Source organism: Pithys albifrons, chromosome 26 (assembly GCF_047495875.1).
Source record: "Pithys albifrons albifrons isolate INPA30051 chromosome 26, PitAlb_v1, whole genome shotgun sequence".
In the NCBI taxonomy this organism is placed as follows: domain Eukaryota; kingdom Metazoa; phylum Chordata; class Aves; order Passeriformes; family Thamnophilidae; genus Pithys; species Pithys albifrons.
In genome coordinates, this window is record NC_092483.1 from 3,769,295 (window position 1) to 3,789,350 (window position 20,056).

A 20,056-nucleotide genomic window follows, 5' to 3' on the forward strand; every position below is an offset into this window, starting at 1 on the left:
TCTCCCAGCTCTTAACTCATGAATCCTTTGTTGTTGTTTTTTTCTCCCCTCTCTCCAGTTGCAGAGGGGAGGGAGAGAGTGGCTTTAGTGGGTACCTGGTGTCCAGTCAGGGTCAACCCACTAAAACTACTCGGCAGGACTATCTACTTCCTGTTAAATAAGAATATTAATAGCTATACAGGATATTCTCAAAGCATTTTTCATTTATGGGCTAGGGAGTATGTGAAGAAGTAATGGCATCTTTGCTCTTGAAATTCAGTCATAAATACCAGGTATCCTTCTCCTTAGGCTCCCTCTGCATTGGTTTAGCTCCATAATGAGTCTGAAGTTCCTTTGTTCTGCTAGTATTGCCCCTTGAGTTCTTTTAACTTTGTGAAAGCAAGTGGAAAGATGTGTTAATTCCGGAGAATAAACTAAAATGTGTTAAAGCCATACTGTTACGACCTGCCCCAGAAGGTGTAGGTAACCCAGGTTCTAGTTAATAGGTCCCTTGGGGCAGAATAGAGTGGAATGACACTGAATGTTTGGTGTTTGTAAATATATATATAGAGGGTTTATTTTAGAACATTTTGGTTGCAGTGGTGATACCTTAAAATCTAGATGATATAGATTTTAGTATAACTCTTTTAGCACTTTAGAATAAGGACTTGTAACTAACCACCACCCCTTGTACCAAATTTTTCAAATATTCTTTAATATTTCTCGTCAAGGATTTCAATAGATAGAGATTTGTTTACCAAAGCAGAGAACATCTTGTTTGTAAAGGGTGTATCTAGAACATAACAGGCACATCCTTTGATATGTCCTAGTCAAAACTAGGACATCTTTCCTGGCATTTCCTGCCAGGCTTTGTTTGCTGCTCCTTCAACTGTCAGCAGGTGACTCAGAGGTGAATTAGAGGTGTGGCTTGCTCGTTAGCAGATTGAGAAGGGTTTAAAAACATCTCTAGGAAGCACTAGCGACCTGGAGTGTGGCGAACAGGGGCGTGGCATGGCATGGCAGTGAGGGCGTGGCACGTCAGTTTGCACAAGCAGGGAGAACAGACAGGGCATAAGCCTAGGTATTTTTGCGGCTTTTTTTTTTCTTTTTTACCTTTCCCCACAACTCAAGGCAGTCATGCCTCCCAAAAAAATGAAAGCTGTTGCTCCTGTTACCAGTAGAGGGGTGTCAATACAGACAGAACCCTCTAAAAAGGATGCAGCCACTCAGGCCTCTGGCTGCATAGACTGTTTGAGCCTGGAACTGCTACCAGAGGACAGTGTGAGAAGCACCTGCATACGATGTGAGCAGGTGAACGATTTGCTGTGTCTGGTGGCAGAGCTAAAGGAAGAGATGGAAAGGCTCAGAAACATAAGGGAGAGTGAAAGGGAAATTGACTGGTGGAGTCACACCCTTTCAAACCCTAAGGAAGCCCAGCAGGAGGTGGTGAAGCCCAACCCCTCCTGCCATCAGGCAGCTAGAACAGATCATATGGGTGGGGAGGAATGGAAAGAGGTGCCTGGTCGTAGAGGCAAAAACACCCCCTCTCGACCCCTTTCACCTACCGGGGTGCCCTTAAAAAACAGGTATATGGCCCTGGACTCGGACAGTCTGATAGAGGACAGTCAGGAGAAGATCTGTCTACAATAACTTCTGGTTAGCCCCAGTCTACTGGACGGGTTACAACCACAGATAAGAGGAAAAAGAGAAGGGTTGTTGTAATTGGTGACTCCCTTTTGAGGGGAACTGAGGGCCCTATATGTCAGCCAGACCCATCCCACAGGGAAGTTTACTGCCTTCCCAGGGCCAGGGTGAGGGATATTACCAAAAGACTTCCTAAGCTTGTTCAACCCTCAGACTATTACCCGCTGTTGGTTGTCTAGGTTGGCAATGATGACATCAATAAAAGGAGTACCAGAATAATTAAAAAAGATTTTAAGGCACTGACCCGGTCACTTCATGGGACAGGAGCACAGGTAGTAATTGCCTCAGTTCCTGTGCTAGCTGGGATAAAGGAGGAGAGGTTTAGGAAAGCCCAGCTTACCAATAGGTGGCTTAGGGGATGGTGCTATCGTCAGAATTTTGGGGTTTTTGATCATGGGGCAAACTCCATGTTGCCTAGTCTCCTCAAACCAGATGGGCTTCATTTATCTAGGAAGGGCAAAAGAACTGTAGCCCATAAGACTGTAGAGCCCGAGTTGATAATAAAATCAGTGGCCCAGCTGAAGTGCATGTACACCAATGCACTCAGTATGGGAAACAAACAAGAGGAGCTGGAAGCCATAGTGCAACAGGAAAACTATGACATAGTTGCTGTCACAGAAACATGGAGGGATGACTCACATGACTGGAGTGCTGCTATGGGGGGCTACAAGCTCTTCAGAAAGGACAGGCAGGGAAGGAGAGGTGGAGGGGTGGCTTTATATGTTAGAGAGTCTCTTGACTCTGTAGATTGAGGTCAGCAGTGACAAGGTTGAGTGCCTGTGGGCCAGAATCAGGGGGAAGGCCAACAAGGCTGACACCCTTGTGGGTGTCTGTTACAGACCGCCCAACCAGGATGATGAAGGAGACGAATTATTCTACAAGCACCTGAAGGATGTCTCAAAATCTTCAGCCCTTGTTCTTGTGGGTGACTTTAACCTGCCAGATATCTGCTGGGAGCTAAATACTGCAGAGAAGAGGCAGTCTAGGAGGTTCCTGGAGTGTACAGAGGACAATTACCTTCATCAACTGGTAAATGAGCCTACCGGGGTAAGGCCCCACTAGACCTACTGTTTACAAACAGAGAGGGGCTGGTGGATGATGTAGTGGTTGGAGGCCGCCTGGGGCATAGTGACCATGAAATAATAGAATTTTCAATCCTCAGGGATGTAAGAAGAGCCATCATTAAAACCTCTACGCTGGACTTCCAGAGGGCAGATTTTTTGCCTATTCAAAAAACTGATTCAGAGCATACCCTGGGAAACAACCCTTAACAGCAAGGGTGTCCAGGAGGATTGGACATGTTTTAAGAAGGAAATTTTGAGTGCACAGCAACAGGTTATACCAGTGTGCCGAAAGGCCAGCCAGAGGGGAAGACAGCCAGCTTAGTTAAATAGGGAGATTCTGAAAGAAATCAGGGATAAAAAGAAAGTTTACAGACTGTGGAAAAAAGGGCTGACTACTTTGAAGAATTTACGAAGATAGCTAGGTCATGCAGGAAAAAAATTAGGGAAAGAAAAGTGCAATTTGAAGTTAATTTGGCTAATTCAGTTAGGGATAACAAAAAGTCCTTCTATAAATACATTAATAACAAAAGGAGGGGCAAGGAAAACCTCCATTCTCTGTTGGACTTGGAGGGAAATATAGTTAAGGAAGATGAGGAGAAGGCTGAGGTACTTAACACCTACTTTGCCTCAGTTTTTAGCAGTAAGGTGGCCCTCAAGACCACTGGCTTCTGGAGCTGGAAAACAGAGAGAGGGAGCTGAATAGCCCTCCTGTATTCCAGGAGGATATAGTTACTGACAGAGCCAGTTGGATCCTAACAAGTCTATGGGACCAGATGGGATCCATCCCAGGGTGATGAGGGAGCTGGCAGAAGAGCTTGCCAAGCCGCTCTCCATCATCTTCCAACAGTCCTGGCTCTCTGGGGAGGTCCCAGATGATTGGAGGTTAGTGAATGTCACCCCAATCCACAAAAAGGGCTGTAAGGCTGACCCTGGCAACTACAGGCCTGTCAGCCTGACCTCCGTGCCTGGCAGGGTTATGGAGCAGATCATCCTGAGTGCAATCACACAGCACCTTCAGGATGGACAAGGGATTAGACCCAGCCAGCATGGGTTTAGGAGGGCCAGGTCCTGTCTGACCAACCTGATCTCCTTTTACGATCAGGTGACCCACCTAGTGGATGAGGGGAAGGCTGTGGATGTGGTCTATCTAGACTTAAGCAAGGCCTTTGACACTGTCTCCCTTAATATACTGCTGGAAAAGCTGGTAGCCCATGGCTTGGACAAGTGTACCCTCTGCTGGGTTAGGAGCTGGCTGGAGGACTGGTCCCAGAGAGTGCTGGTGAACGGGGCAGTGTCCAGCTGGTGACCAGTCACTAGTGGTGTTCCCCAGGGGTCAGTGTTGGGTCCAGTCCTGTTTCACATTTTTATTGATTTAGATGAGGGGATTGAGTCCATCAGCAGCAAGTTTGCAGATGACACCAAGTTGGCAGGGAGTGTCGACCTGCTGGAAGGCAGGAGGGCGCTGCAGAGGGATCTGGATAGACTTGAGAGATGGGTTGATTCCAATGGGATGAAGTTCAATAAGGCCAAGTGCCGGGTCCTGCACTTTGGCCACAACAACCCCATACAGCGCTACAGGCTGGGCACAGAGTGGCTGGAGAGCAGCCAGGCAGAAAGGAACCTTGGGGTACTAATTGACAGGAAGCTCAACATGAGCCAACCGTGTGCCCAGGTGGCCAAGAAGGCCAATGGGATCCTGGCCTGTATCAAAAATAGTGTGGCCAGCAAGACCAGGGAATTGATCTTTCCCCTGTATTCTGCGTTGGTGATGCCACACCTTGAGTATTGTGTTCAGTTCTGGGCCCCTCAGTTCAGAAAGGATATTGAGGTGCTGGAGCGGGTCCAGAGAAGAGCAACAAGGCTGGTGAAGGGACTGGAGCATAAGTCCTATGGGGAGAGGCTGAGGGAGCTGGGGTTGTTTAGCCTGGAGAAGAGGAGGCTCAGAGGTGACCTCATCACTGTCTATAACTACCTGAAGGGAAGTTATAGCCAGGTGGGGGTTGGTCTCTTCTCCCAGGCACTCAGCGATAGGACAAGGGGGCACGGGCTTAAGCTCTGCCAGGGGAAATTTAAGCTGGATATCAGAAAAAAATTCTTTACAGAGAGAGTAATCAGGCATTGGAATGGGCTGCCTAGAGAGGTGGTGGATTCACCATCCCTGGAGATTTTTAAACACAGATTGGATGTGGCACTGAGTGCCATCATCTAGTAAATGGACTGGAGTTGGACCAAGGGTTGGACTTGATGATCTCGGAGGTCTTTTCCAACTCAATCGATTCTATGATTCTAACTACCCATAGAGGACCCAGAAACCTTGAAATTTTTCCAAGAAAGCCAGAGATGATGAGGAAGACAAAGTAAAGATAAGGGTCATTGAGACCTCTGACTCAAATTTGGAAGGCATGTCAGGGGTGGGGTGAAGGGGGTACTGTGGGATGGACAGTTTTGGAAGTGGGTGTAACAGTATTAGGCAATGCTTTGAATTGTTAATTAGGTAACTAAATAAAAGTAGGAGGCTTTTGTAACTGTATTCACGTTTTTGAAGAAATTAGATTCTCATGCATACGACATAATAAAAGGAGTGCTGCCTGCTAAAACTCATAAATTGAGTCTTGGAGGATTTCTTTTAAGAGCAGATTTTAAGCATCAGTGGAAGACATGTAGCTGTTTTGGTCATTATTATCTATAGTAATATAGCAATATAAAAGCATATAAAGAAAATGTATAAGGGAAAAGAAAGGAAGAAAGAGAAAGAAAGGATAAGAGTAGAAAGGTAACACCACCAATGATCCTATGACAAGACCTGATTGTTGCAATTTCAATGTCTGTTGGTCGAAGTGATGGTCGAAGAGTGGTCGGGAGTGGGGGAAGCCTGTAAAACAGAGTCTGATGGGTTAATGTATGCTCAGGCTAGGTGGGAAGGCCCAGATACCTCCCCTGGGGACGAGCTTTAAGTCCTCTGGCAGAAGGCCTCAGAAATGAGTCTGGGGGTGCTTCAGTAGTCTTTGATGGTTTACACCAAGGTTGAGAGTTTGATCCCTATACGGGCCATTCATTTAAGAGTTGGACTCAATGATCCTTGTGGTGCCTTCCACCTCAGAATATTGTGACTGTGATGGCCTTGATGCCGTGAATGACCCTTCCCCCCCAAAAACAGGACTTCGAGCCACGTTTGTTGCCGACCAAGCTCTAGTGAGACTGCACACACCAATGTGATGTTCAAGCAAATCCCAAGTTTATTCAAAAACACAGGTATATATGACCTCAAGTGACCCCGCCCCAGGTGCGGTGGTCTGACTCCAATTGGTTGAGGCTGGAAACATGTCCTTTTAAGGGGAAAATGAAACTTGTAATGTGGTCCTCCAGACCCACCTGAATCAGGGGCTGCAACACACGTTAGTGTAGGGTAAGATAAAAAGTAAAGGTCCTTTAATAACAGAGGGCCTACAGCCCACAGGAATACAGGATGACATGCATGTGTCTCAGTTCTTGTTTCCATGGCTTTTATAATAAGATCCTTCCAATCATTGCTTTACACATTTCTCAGTCCAGCCCCAGTCCCACCCCTGTTCCACCCCTTGGAATTGGGTCTGGGGTCGTCAAGACCCTCTGTCTTCATCAACTCTTCTTCCTCAGGCACACAAAGGTCTCTTGGAGTTCATCCGATTCTGGCTTTTGGGTCACTCTGACCTATGTTTATGTTTCCTTCTGTAGGCCTTCTGATATCCTTCAGCTCTTTACCTTGGAAAGGAGTCTAAACAAGATTAATTAACTAAAGGAATTTGAGCTCCCTGTTCTGGGACGGGGTAGTGATAGAAAGGCATTAAACTTAAACTTTTAGAAATATTAACCCTCTAAAAATCTACAACTACTGTGTTCCTAAAATCTACAAAATGTGAAAATCAGAACAAAAACCCTTTCGGCATCAGCCTCTTCTAAGACATGACAGCTGCTTCTCATGTCAGCATAGTTGAGCCAGTTATGTCCCATCAGAAGAGATGAATACCCTCAGGCTTACATGTGTATGTGAATGTCCTGTGTGAATGTGACTTTCCCCAGGGGGAGGGGATGTGTCTGTATGTGTGTAAGGGAGGACAATTGGCATGATAAAAAGCACCATCCTGTCTCCACAGACTCTGCCTCTTATCTGGTTTAAAGCCCAGCTTGTAACCTCTGGTGGTAGGTATTCACCCCCTCTGTCTTATGTGGACCAGAGGCTTTGCCACCACACACCCAAAAATTCACCTTCTCCTCGGGTGCAAACCTGGCCTCAGGAAAGGACCCTACTGCCTCCACAAATGAGCAATTGTTTTGAGTTGTTAACCATTAACATTTCAGTCTCACACATACCTGAACTGTATTGAAATTTATAGTTAGTTTTATCTTTCAATGGATATTCTTGTGCAAAGACCTTGCTGAGCTGAGCATTCATTTCTTCTTTTTCTTCCTCATGGTTTTGGGAGGTCTCTATTCCAGAGCTTTGCAGAAAGGAATGGCTGCAAAGCAGCAACCTTGACTTGATATTATGGGTTTAGCTAGGCCTTTAGTTTTCAGAGTAGGCCTTAGATTATCAGCTGACTCGAGCTGTGTCAGGCCAGCTGACATCTGACTTCTACTGGCCAATAGTATGCCATACCATATTCTGACATCGTCTCAAATATAAAAGCAGGTGTAGGAGGGGCTTAGTTCAGTTCCTTCATGGCTTCTTGTCTGGGAAGGACATATTGTTTTGTTTTCTTGGACCAGGCTCCACTGCTGCTTGCTGCTTACTGCTATGGTATCTTAGGAGAGTAAAATGTTTATTATTAGTCTTTCTCTCTGCTTGGGTCTGTCCCTCAGGGGATTGAGTTTTCTTGGGTGATTTATAGCTAGAATGTTGGGATTTATTTGATGGGGAGGTGAAAGAATTTTTTGTTATATCTAACTTGTGTAGGTGTGTGTTGTATTGTAGTCTACTTTTATGTATAAATATATAAACCTGTTTTAAGTTGATTTTTTTCCTCCCTTTTCTCAGTGGGGGGAGGGAGAATCTGTATTAGGCAGTTGGCATTTTGCCAGCTCAACCTAACACACTTGGTTAACTTCCTGCACATAATAGAAGCCTATTCTGTGAGCTACTTGGAAAAATACTTGACCACCACTTGGTGAAATTCATTCTTAATAATGTTTCAAAGCATTAGGCCACTTGCAGGCATTTTTTTCTCATTTCAGTAATACATGCAGGACTTCAGCATTCTACCAGTTATGGTGATTTAAAAGAAAGATCATATACAGCTGTGCAGTTGTTTTTCTATGAAACAAACAATGGTCTAAATGCAGAAGAATGGATTGCAGATAACCTAATGATGGCCAACACAAGTCACCCTGGTGGTAAAAATTATCTGGAAATATGAGAACAAGAACAACAAACAACCATTAAGAGGAGACATGGCATTTAAGCCGAACAAGAGGCCAGATTCATGTGCTGGAAGAGTAGGGGGTCAGATATGAAGAGGAAGAAACTCAGAAAGGGAGATCAGAGGGCTCTTAGAGCTTTAAGAAAAAACCAAGAACAGTTATTTGGGGTGGTGGCACTAAAATAATCAAATACAAAGTGACTGATGGGCCTACTGAAACAGCTGATTTTAAAATGCTAAAATGAGTACTTTTTAACCTGTTCCTTTACTTTTTTAGATAACAAAGCAGTTCTTATAAGAAAGCTATAGGTTTTACAGATTCCAAATGTCTGCTGTGATTTATCATTTGAAATTTTGAAAAACACTGCTGTAGGTAAAGGTAGGGAATATTACTACACTTTGCAGTGTCGTGACTCTGGAAATTTAAATAGAGGAAAAATGGATAATAGTGATGTGTTGATGAAGTTATAGTCTTAAGATTAGTCAATGAAGAAAATAATGTGCTTGGTCAATATCTTTGGTTTTACAATGTTTTCTTAAATAGTTTCATTTGTTATGTTCAGAAATTATTTTTAATTTAAGGACTTCAAAATAAAATGTTTGCCTTTTAGTAGCCTTTTAAACCAAATACTCTAGGATAAATATTGCCAGCTCTTTAGAGTCTCTCTGTTAAAGTGAAAATAAACCAGCAGCAGTGGTGAATGAGCCATTTCAAAGTGCAGGTTTTTATTCTAATTAAATTCCATGATGATTCTGAAACTCGAGTCAGGCTAGAATCTAAAAGCATTTAGGAAAATGTACTTAAAATACCAGGTGTGCTTTACGAGTATTCTTTATTAATGAAAAGATACAAACATTCTAATTCTTGACATTCATTTGTGTCCTCTGCCTTTTTGTGGCTTGATACTTGAGGTATGAAATCCTTCTGAGATGGACTGAAGGAGAGGGCACTGTGTGTGCCAGAGTCCCATAGCTGTGTGAATTAATGTTGTTCTGCATTTTCTCAAGGAATGAGCACATTCAGTTTACATTTATTGAAAATAGACTCTGGGAATGAATTATTTCTTCCTTATACGGAGCCTTGTGTTAGGATATCTGTTGGGACAGTTTAGCTCACTAGTAAGTTACTAGGGATAAAAACATCACTGTTACAAGTAAAATGATATCGTGAAATTCTTAAAATTAAACATGTTTAACTGATTTAGAAGAATCAGATTTTCAAAGTAAAAATAATCTTATTACTCTCACAAGCTTTTCTAAACTTTATTTTTAAATTACTATTTTTCCTAATGTAAAAATAAAAGCAAATTTGATGAAAACTTCATGTTTTAAAATAACTTTCTTCTAGCTATTTTTTCTCAAGTTTACCAGTTGCAAAATGCTAGACTGATCTACTATCATGAACACCTCGGCATGTATAATGTACAGAAAGTGAAGTAGACTGGTAGTCTAAATGGTAACATCATTGGACTGCCTTCTTGTGGATACACTAACAAATCTTTTTATCTTCACTGGCTTCCTTCCTTTAAACTCCATTTTACTTTAGGCTTCCTTGCATTAGACCAAACAGCTACTTTGCCATGCCAGGCAGCATAGTAATTCTCAGGCAGAAACTCTGTGTGAAGACTGGCATCAATCCACTAATGTAAGGAACAAAAGACACTGCTTACCCAGATATTCACCTATGACAAAGAAAGATAACTGTCTACATTTAACAAGACAAAAATGTCTGCTAAGGGGAAGAGGAGCCTTCCTGGGATAGAAAAGAAAAAAACTCCTCCCTCCAAGGTATTATTATTATTTTGAAATTAAAAGGCTTCAGGCACAAAATGTAGAAAAGGAAAATAACAGTTCTTTACTAATATATATATATAACCCAAAACAGAACAGAACAAACAGCAACACCATAACCAAACTTTCAAACAATCAAGTCCCATCTTTGCCCCTTTGGTGTAGTTATATCTACAAACAGCAGGGAGCGCTGTCGTGCCTCGGGAGGCAGAGGCTGCAGTGACTCACTCACGGCCACTGGGGGCGCTGTTGGGCTCCAGTGAAGGAGAAACTGCAGTGACTCACAGTCAGCAGAGAGCACTGTTGGGCTCTGGCAAGGCAAAGGCACAGCCGAGGGAGTGGTGCCAATTCCAAAGCTCCCATAGGAATGGTGGCCACAGAGACGGGCTGGGCCCCTTCCCATGGGTAGCGCAAGGACCTCTCACCGTCTTTTGTCCAAACATGTTGGGGGATTTGAAACTCCTCTGCAGATGGCGCTGGCCCTCAATGAGTCCGGAGCGAATCCAGGCAGTGGTGGCTGTCCTCACAGGAAAACAGCACAGGACGTGGGGAGTTGGGGGTGAGCCAGGACCCCTCCCACTGCTGCTGCTAGCCCAGCAAAGCAGTGGCTGGGCACCCAAGCAGATGGAAAACAAAGGCATGGGGCACCAGCAGAAAATGAGCACGGGGAAACCTCTCTCTGACCACTTCCCAAGCCAGGGGAAAAAAAAAGTGAAGTCCCAGAAAAAAACCCTTTCCCCACTCCTCTCCCCTGCTATCACTTTGGAATGCAAAGCTATTAGCTACTGCTTTCTTTACGCTTTAGACAGCTAACTGGCTCCAGCAGGCAGAGAGAGAACTGAGCTCCAACAAGCTACCTCGTTCTGGCTCCCAACCCCCAAACCGCTGTGTTGGTAAGGGACAAAAAAAAATCCATGAAAGATTTTGAAACTATAACAACAACGTATAGTAAAAATTCTCAGAAGTGCATTTTCCAGTATGTTAAGTGCTGGTAAAATGGCTTTAAAGCCAAAAGAAAACAGACAAAAAACCAAAACACCAAAACCAAACCAAAAAAAACTCAAAAAACCCAAACAAACAAAACCCCCACAAACAAAAAGGACCCTCTTTCTCCCATTTCAAGAAGTCTGAGACCAGATTTATTTGTGATGGTGAGGGAGCTGTACTTACAAGCTTAATATGCTAAAAACTGAAGCTCCGTTCTATGTGCTAGAGATGCAGTGCATATCTGTAGTGATTGGGGGGACTTATGCTTATTACATGATAATGTTATTATTTGATACACCTATCATAGAATTTCCTTAGTAGTTATTATAAAATTCACTCTATAACATACAGCAAAAATCACAAGGTACAGACCTGTCCTTGAAGATGCTGTGATAGATGAAATTTATTAATTTCCTAAACTCAAATTGAAATTGAATTTGATGATTTTTATTTGAATGTAGAAGTATATGTATGTTTAAAAATCTGTTGAAACCCAGCACGGGACAGGCTTCTTTTGCAGGAGCCCCAGAGATAAGAAACTGATTATCGAACTGATGCCGAAGGGGTTTTTTGATTTCAATTTTCATATTTTGTAGATTTTAGGAACACAGTAGATGTAATGCTGTAGATTTTAGTGAATTAATATTTAGCAGCTTATAGGATAAAGTCCTCCTATCTCTACCCCTGTTCCAGAACAGGCAGCTAAGATCTGCCAGCTGTTTAGTCTCTTTCTCAAGGTACCAGATTAAAGAATATCAGAGAGAACATAAACATGGAGTAGTGTGACCCGAAGCCCTGGAGAGCGTCCAAAGAACCTTTGTGTGCTGAAGAAGAGGAGGTGGATGAAGACAGAGGGTCCCAACGACCCCAGCCCCAATTCAACAGGGGTGGGAACTGGGAGGGGACAGAGGTGGAACTGGACACGTGGACAGTAGTGATTAGATAGGTTATATTATAAAAGCTATAGAACTTAGAGCTTGCAGGCGTGCGCGCATCTATGTATTCCTGGATGAGCGGAGTTGCTCATTAAAGTGCCTGCCCATTATCTTATCTCCTACAAAACTTGGCTTGGAGTCTTTTTTACAGACTTTTACGGCAACAGTTTGGCTGCCCAGAAGGTGGAAACAGGACCTGATTCGCTTCAAATTCCTGGTCCGGACCACAGAGGTGAGATAACGGGCAGTTACTTTGGGTTTCTGTGGCATTTGGCTACGGAAAGGGGGGATTTTTGCCCCTGGTAGGAATACGGACGGGCCGGGAGGGAGAACTGGCCTTAGGCCTTGCCAGTTTCCTGGCCTGGGAGGGCGAGGGATTTCGCCTGGGAGTGATGGGGTTTTCCCTTGAGCCTCGGGAAGGGCAAACCACGCAGCATTTGCAGGAGGGTATCAGGCTGGGAGGCCGGCTGCAGGATAAAGTAAACAATTTATAAACGGCGGAGAAACTGGACTTTGCCAACAAGCTTTTGAAGTTTATAGTGAAGACCTTTTATTACACAAAGCACACAGTTGATATAGGGTTAGGACTACAGCTTATTGGCTAAAAGAATTAACACACCACCACGACAGATACTCCAATTGGTTAAAGCCTATCTCTCACAAGTCCCATGTTTATATTATTTCATCCTGGCTGTTTTCGTGTCCCTGCAGAGTCCTGTGAATTCCTACTATGTGAATTCTTGGGGAGTAACCTCCTCCCTATAAGCCAGCAGCAGCTGAGCTCCTTGCTGCTTCTGGCTGATAGCTCAGTCTCACAGGGTTTTTCTATAGATCTGAATTGCTCACTTTTGATTTTACTGTAACAACAAATCCCCTTTCTTTATTTTGAGCAATTCAGATTTATAGCATTGACTTGTGAAGTATGTCTACAACACACTACAATAGGCAAAGCAATAGAACTAAAACAAGTACAGTGATTAAAACAAGATGTTGCAGCCCTGTTTCAGGTGGGTCTGGAGGACCACCTTACAGGGCTGCAACACAATTGTTAGGCCTTCTTTCAGAAAATTGAATAACCAACCATTAAATCTTAGCCTTTTCAACCAAATATCAAAAGCAGATGATGTTACCATTAGCTTTTTCATATAGTCTTTTAGCTATCTTAAATCTGCATGAAAAGACACTGATCTGACAAATTCATGCAGCACATCCATCAAATTCCTCAAAACTAAGGCCTTGAGCTAAAAGCTGTGCTGAAAGCAAAGAAAATTAAAAGCAACTACTTTATTTTGCAATAATGCATGCCTAATGCATATTTAAATCAGTGGTAAGACAAGGCATCTACATTCTACAGCTGGTTTTTTGGTCTTTAAAGATGCATTCATCAGTCATTTCAGACATCAGAGAATAGATACACACACACATCCTGGCGTCTTGACAATTCTTTGTAATTGTGCCACAAAAATAGCAATAGCACTTCAGCATGGGCTTTTAGGAAAAGGCTACTCCATCTGATAACAGCAGCACTTCAGCATGGGCCCTTAGCTGATGTTAACTGCAGCACAATTGTCACCATCAAAAAATTCACCAAAAAAAAATCTGTAAGTCATTTTTAGAGCAATTTGTTTTGCTAACTTCATTTATCATTTGTTGATCTTGACTTGGTTTTTACTTGCAGTTCTGTCACTTCTACTACTTTATTCTTTTTCTGATGTTAATGTCACTAGTGTTCTCCCCTGATTTTTTTGGGGGGATCCATCAAATTATTTATTATCATCTTTCTTTTTCTCTTTTTGCTTTTTCCATAGTTTTCTCCCCTTTTTTATTTTTAGAATTTGTAGTGAAAGTACTAATTGACAATACACTTAAAAGCTATAAATGCAACCTTATTCTAATGACTTAAACCTTAACCAAATTAACATTACTGTGCTAACTCAATTAACACTTTAAATCTTAACTTATTCTGCTTAACATCTTAATTTATTAACAAATTAAAAACACTATTCGATTTTACCTAAAATCCTTATTTTCTTAACAAATTAAAAATAATATTCTATTAGCTTAACAACTTAACTATCTTAACAAAAGAAGAAACTTTATCCTATCTGCTTAACATCATTATCTGTAACAAATGAAAAAACATTCTTGCAGGCATTGTCATCGATGCATCAAGAAACTTAAGAAACCTTAACAGAAATAGAACAACACCACACAACAATATTTCTATAAACTTGTTATGTTGCATTAAGTCTTATATTCATAAAAACAGATCTTAACACTTCCAAGTCTTGCAGTTCTAGTGTTACTTGTGGTAAATATGCATTCTTGTATTTAAAAGAACATATCCTAACCAATTTAATGCTATAGAACTAAAACCATTATGTGTTGTAATTCATTTTGGCACTCCTAAAAAGAGCTTTTTGAAAATGCCTAATACTAACAAATGGAAACACATCAATTACTATCAGGTGTTATGAAGTTTGAATCCGAAGGATCAAATTAAAAGCTTTAATCAGTCACTCAGATGTTCAGCTAACTGATCTTGATTCAGTCAGAGGAACCTGGCTGTTCTTATCCATCGCTGACCTCAACCTGTGGAGACAAAAATAGAAACTTTTCTCCAAATTATTAAAAGCTTAGAACACTCTATAACCATTTAACAAAAGCCAAAATTAACAGAGAAATCAGTTCAACAGATCTCTCCTAGGCTTCTCTGTTGCGCTCCGAATTGCTGGAGAAAGATGCTGCATTTTGTCTGTGCATGATGTATTGTAAGGCTGTGACACAGGGAATCAGGTGCCTGTGTCCCGTTGTCTCAAAGGCAAGCTGGGCTGATGTTTGTTAAAGCAAGGTCACTCAAGCTGCTTTCTGGTCAACTGACAGGCTTGCAGACTGTCAGGGGTATGCTGGAACCACAACAACCAGAGTCCTTTGCGAGACTACATTACCCAGGGGTCTGTGCAAGGAGCTGATGTCGTATGCAAAGCTCCGCCTGTCCACGGTGACATGTCCAAGGGACCCGCCTCCCTCCCCATAAGAGGGGGGGGCTGGCCCCTCCCATCTCAGAGTGGCAGCGCCATTTTCAAATTTCACAGCAAAAATTCTCTCAGGATCGAAAAGCTGGAATACGGGGCTTTCTGTTTTTGCAAGCACAGCTCTCCTCCCAGTTCCCGTGTCGCGCTTTCTGTCTTGTCCCGATTCCGGGACTCCTCGCAGGGCGGCGGGGAGTAGGGGTGGCGAGCAGGAGTGGCGGGGAGTGCAGCGTTCCCTGAACGCGGCGGGAGCTGGACCCGCGCAATGGCTGCCAGGGCTGGAGGGGGTGGAGGCGGCAAAAGCGAGAAGAGGCGGCGGGACGCGGGGCGGGGCGGCAGTGCCCTCGCAGCCGGAGCCACAACGGAGCCACAGCAAGAGCCTGCGGGAGCAGGGGGAGAGGCGAGGCGTCCGCCAGAGCCTGCGCGCGACCTCCAAAGGTGTCCCCCAGGTCAGCTCGCAGCGGGGAAGGGGGGGGGGCGGCGGGATCGAGAGCCGATCGCGGCCAGCGCGGAAAACCACGGCAGTCCCTTCGGTTCTAATGTCCCGCAACACATCCCTTGCAAGTTTCTTCCTATCTCTGAGTTTCCCACGTAAACAGGTTAAACGCCGTAACACCGGGAAAAAAGTCTCCATCTTGTGCCCACTTTCAAAACTACTTTAAAGTCCAAAAATTATGGCAAATCCCTTTCTTAGAAAGTATATAAACGGAAGAGCTTATCCCCATCTCTTCCCCAACCGCTTGCCCACCTGAATTTTTGAGCAAGATCTTCCGGACGACTTTTCCTGTCGCTCCATGACGCGTTTTTTCTGCCTCAGGCTCCGCGGGGCACAGCGGTCCTGCTTGACCACCGGGGCAGTGGTCCCTCTCGGTTGGAAACTTCTCCGCCTCATCCTCGTGTCCTACTGCTTCTTCTTCAGGGTGCAGGGCTAGGGAAGTGCAGCCATCCGAGGGAATTATCTTCCTCATGTCCGAGGGTATCAGCCGTATTAGGGCGCCAGTTAAAGTAAACAATTTATAAACGGCGGAGGAACTGGACTCACCAACAAGCTTATGAAGTTTATAGTGAAGACCTTTTATTACACAAAGCACACAGTTGATATAGGGTTAGGACTACAGCTTATTGGCTAAAAGAGTTAACACACCACCATGCCAGATACTTCAATTGGTTAAAGCCTATCTCTCACAAGTCCCATGTTTATATTATTTCATCCTGGCTGTTTTCGTGCCCCTGCAGAGTCCTGTGAATTCCTACTATGTGAATTCTTGGGGAGTAACCTCCTCCCTATCAGCCAGCAGCAGCTGAGCTCCTTCCTGCTTCTGGCTGATAGCTCAATCTCACAAGGTTTTTCTATAGATCTGAATTGCTCACTTTTGATTTTACTGTAACAACAGCAGGAGGGACGCCTCTTGTAAACTCTGGAGTCAAAGCTGTCTGGTTTAGCCTGAGGCATTGGTGGTGGTGTTGGTAAAAGAATCACTATGGGCTGTGTCCAGAGTTCAGTGGAAGAGATACCAAAAGATTCCCCTTTAGGCTTGGTTTTAGATCACTGGAGTCCTCTTACTGGTTCTGAAACATCTTTGAAGAAACAGGAACTGTGTAGGCTCTGTCTTAATATGTGGCCACTCCATTGTAAGCATGGGGGAAAGGTTTGGCCCAAAACTGGGTCTTTTGTGCTAGAGAATGTGTTACAGCTAATTTCGATCTTGCATACAGAGGAAAGATGGAATGAAGTGAAGTATGCTGAGTTGTTTTTGGCCTTTTTGTCCCATCCAGAATGGATGAGAGAGTATGAGAAGGGTAATTCCAAGGCTGACTCCCCAGCTGGGGACTCAGGAGAGCCTGTGTTTGTTCTGGGAAAGGCAAAGGGGAAATGGCATGGAAAAAGCAAGAAAGAGGATATTAGCCAGGTTTATATCCCTAAGGAAAAAGATTGGGACCTCTTAATTGCTCCAAACTTGAAAGTTGGAGCAGCCAGAGGGGCTACTGGATCCGGTCCCGGGGTGGGAGCAGCGGTGGCTGCTAGGTCTGGTCCCAGCATGGGGGCAGGGGCTGCTGGAGCAGCAGTTCCCAGCCCAGGGGTGCCAGCGGGACCTGGTGGAGCAGCAGCAGGGGTGGCTGCTGGAGACGGGGAGTTACTTGTCCCCTTACCGACACCGGGAGAGCTGGCGGCACAGAGCGGGCAGGCTGGTGGAAGCGGAGCTGATGCTCTGCAAGCGATTGATGGGGCTGCAGCTTTGCGGCCAGGCACGGCGGGGAAAGCCGGGGCATTCGATCAGCCAGGCGCGGTTACCATAGCAACAGGAGCCATAGGAGCGGCCGGAGCCGGGGCAGGGGCTCAGGCTGGAACACATCTCACGGCTAGAACGGATCAGCCCGTGGGAAGGGGAGATCATAGACCTGGAGGGGCTGTGCTTGACCCCCCAGGGACGGCAATGCCGGCAGGACCAGCTGATCTCATAGACTTCAGTGCGAGCGATGGTGTGGTGGGAGGAGCTGCAGGAGAAGTTGGGGTGGCACCCAAAATGGAGAGACCCTCCCCATACAACATAGGAGCTTTCGATCCTGCCTTTTAGGGCAGGGCCAGGCACGCCTCCTTCCCCTTAACACCTCCCATTCCTTACCCGTATAGTTTATATCTGTACCCAGGTGGGTACAGTGGAGGCGGGGTTGTCCCCACTGCTCCGCCTTGGCATACAGAGCCGCGGAGCAGAGGCAGGGGGGCAGCGGGGGAATTTCCTGCTTCAAGCTCACAGCAACAGAGAGCAAGGGAACAGAGGAGGGGAAGCCTCCCCCCACTTTTGTTCCCCAGGAATAAGGAATCAGACGTGGAGCCTTCAGGTGATGAATCGGATAGCTCAGAGGAGGAGGAAGCTCCCGTAGTAAGACCGAAAGTGAAAGCTTCTGTGGCGACCACTAAGAAAGTAGGGAAGAGATTGCTGACTGCCTTATCAGATCCAGATCCCATAGCTAGGAGAACAAGAAAAGGGAAGGAAAAGCTTGTGCTAGAAGCTCCTTTAAGGCAGGCTATGGGAAACCAAGGTCCTATGTATATAAAAACTCCTTTTTCACTGGTAGAGCTGCAGCAGTGGAAGGCTTCAGTGGGGTCATATAGAGACAATCCCGATAAGGTTGCTAATTATGTAGAAAGGGCAATAAAGACCCAAGACCTGGATTGGTTCAACCTTGAAGGTATGATGGACACCCTACTAGATAGCACAGAGAAAGAAATGGTCAAGAGGGCAGCAAGACCTAGAATTCAGCTGCTGAGGGCAGCTGGGCAGATTTTGAGGGAAGTTCTGCAGATATTTCCCCCAATGGATCCAAAATGGGATCCTAATGTTCCAGCACAGAGGGAAGCACTGACACGATACCAGGAGTATGTGGTTTATGGGTTCAGACATGCTATCCCAAAAGCAGTGAATTGGGCTAAACTGTATGAAGTAAAACAGGACAAAAATGAGTCTCCTACTGATTTCTTGAATAGGCTGAAAGATGTCATAAACAAATACACAGATATAGACTCAGAATCAGACACAGGGAAAAAGAATTTGGTTAATTTGTTCATAGGCCAGTCTGCAGATGACATAAGGAGGAAACTGCAGAAAGCAAAGGACAAAAAGGATATTAGTGAGTTGCTGGATATAGCTTGGGTGGTATACCGGAATAGAGAACAAAAGGGTAAAACAAAGGTGCTAGAATTGGAGGAGGAAGATGACGGTCATGGACACTGTAACTGCCAGGAGCGTCGTAAACACAATACCCAACATAAGGAGTGTAAACATCATTGCCAATATGATAGGTGTTCCTACTGTAGAAAGAAGGGGCACTGGAGAAGGGATTGCCCAGACCGGAGAAAGGATGAAAACCCTCCTCTTCCCCCTCCAGCCCCGCAGCTGACTGTGAGTCAGAATGCATGAAGCAGACCTGAGGTTACTACCCCAGCAGAACCTCTGGTTATAGCTAAGCTGGGGGAAGAAGAAGTTGAATTCTTGGTTGATACAGGTGCAGCTTATTCTGTGTTAAACCCCTTGGAAGGGAAACAGTCATGATTCTATAACTGTGGTTGGTGCTACCAGGGTAAGTGAAACCAGGCCTTTCTTTAAGCCTCTGAAGTTTAAATTAGGCAAGCACTGGGTAACTCATCAATTTCTTTATATGCCAAACTCTCCCAAGCCTTTACTAGGCAGAGATTTGTTAGAGAAATTGGAGGCTGAGATTAAATTCTGCAAAGGGGGGAAAATAAAAGTCATAATTCCTGATACTAAATATATTGAAGCAGCTACCTTTTTCATACAGGAAAGCCACGAGGAGATCCCAGCAGAGGTAGAGGATGCTGTCATCCCCTTATTATGGGCCACTGATTACCCTGGAAGATCCAGGCAAGTAGAACCAGTAAGCATCACTCTCAAGCCAGGAGCATCACCGGTAAGACAAAAACAATACCCTTTGAGCCTAGAGAACTTGAAAGGATTAGCACCCCTAATTGAAAAGTTTCTAAAATTTAAGCTATTACTAGAATGTGAATCCAAATATAATACCCCTATCCTGCCTGTGAAAAAGGCCGATTCCAAGAGCTATCATTTAGTGCAGGATCTAAGGGCAATTAACAGAATAACAGAGGACATACACCCTGTAGTGGCCAACCCATATACCCTGCTCACCACATTAACTGATGATTTAGGGTGGTTTACTCTGCTTGATCTCAAGGATGCCTTCTTCTGTATTCCTGTGCATAAAGATAGCCAAGAGCTCTTTGCTTTTGAATGGCAGAACCTTGGAACAGGAAGAAAGACCCAACTCACCTGAACAGTTCTACCCCAAGGCTATAAGAACAGCCCAACGCTATTCGGGAACCAACTAGGAAAGGAGCTGGAGGAATGGAGAAGGAAGGAGCCAGAGGGAATCCGATGATCTGATGATCTGATGCTAGGCACGAGAAGCCAGGATGAATGCATCAGATTCACTGTAAGTCTTAAATTTTTTGGGTCTAAATGGATATAAAGTCTCAAAAGGGAAAGCACAAATTGCAGAGGAACTAGTCATCTGCCTGGGGCTGGAAATATACAAGGGACATCGACGGCTCAGTGCAGACAGAAAAGAAGCCATCTGCCGTCTCCCAGAGCCCCACACCGTCCGAGAGATGCAGGCTTTCCTGGGCATGGCAG

General features: G+C 44.6%; 1 long non-coding RNA gene across 7 annotated transcripts in view; it reads left to right on the forward strand.

Moving 5' to 3' along the window:
• Window positions 1-20,056, forward strand: part of LOC139683011 (uncharacterized) — a 28,285-nt gene that overhangs the window by 4,245 nt on the left and 3,984 nt on the right. For 4 of the 7 annotated variants that reach the window (XR_011699713.1, XR_011699711.1, XR_011699716.1 and 1 more), the window contains 2 exons: window positions 19,188-19,316; window positions 19,662-19,856. This is a non-coding gene — a long non-coding RNA (uncharacterized lncRNA). Of the gene's footprint in view, window positions 1-2,714; window positions 2,731-11,837; window positions 12,089-19,187; window positions 19,317-19,629; window positions 19,857-20,056 lie in introns of those variants that run through there. The other 3 variants (XR_011699717.1, XR_011699715.1, XR_011699714.1) reach the window with 3 other exon arrangements.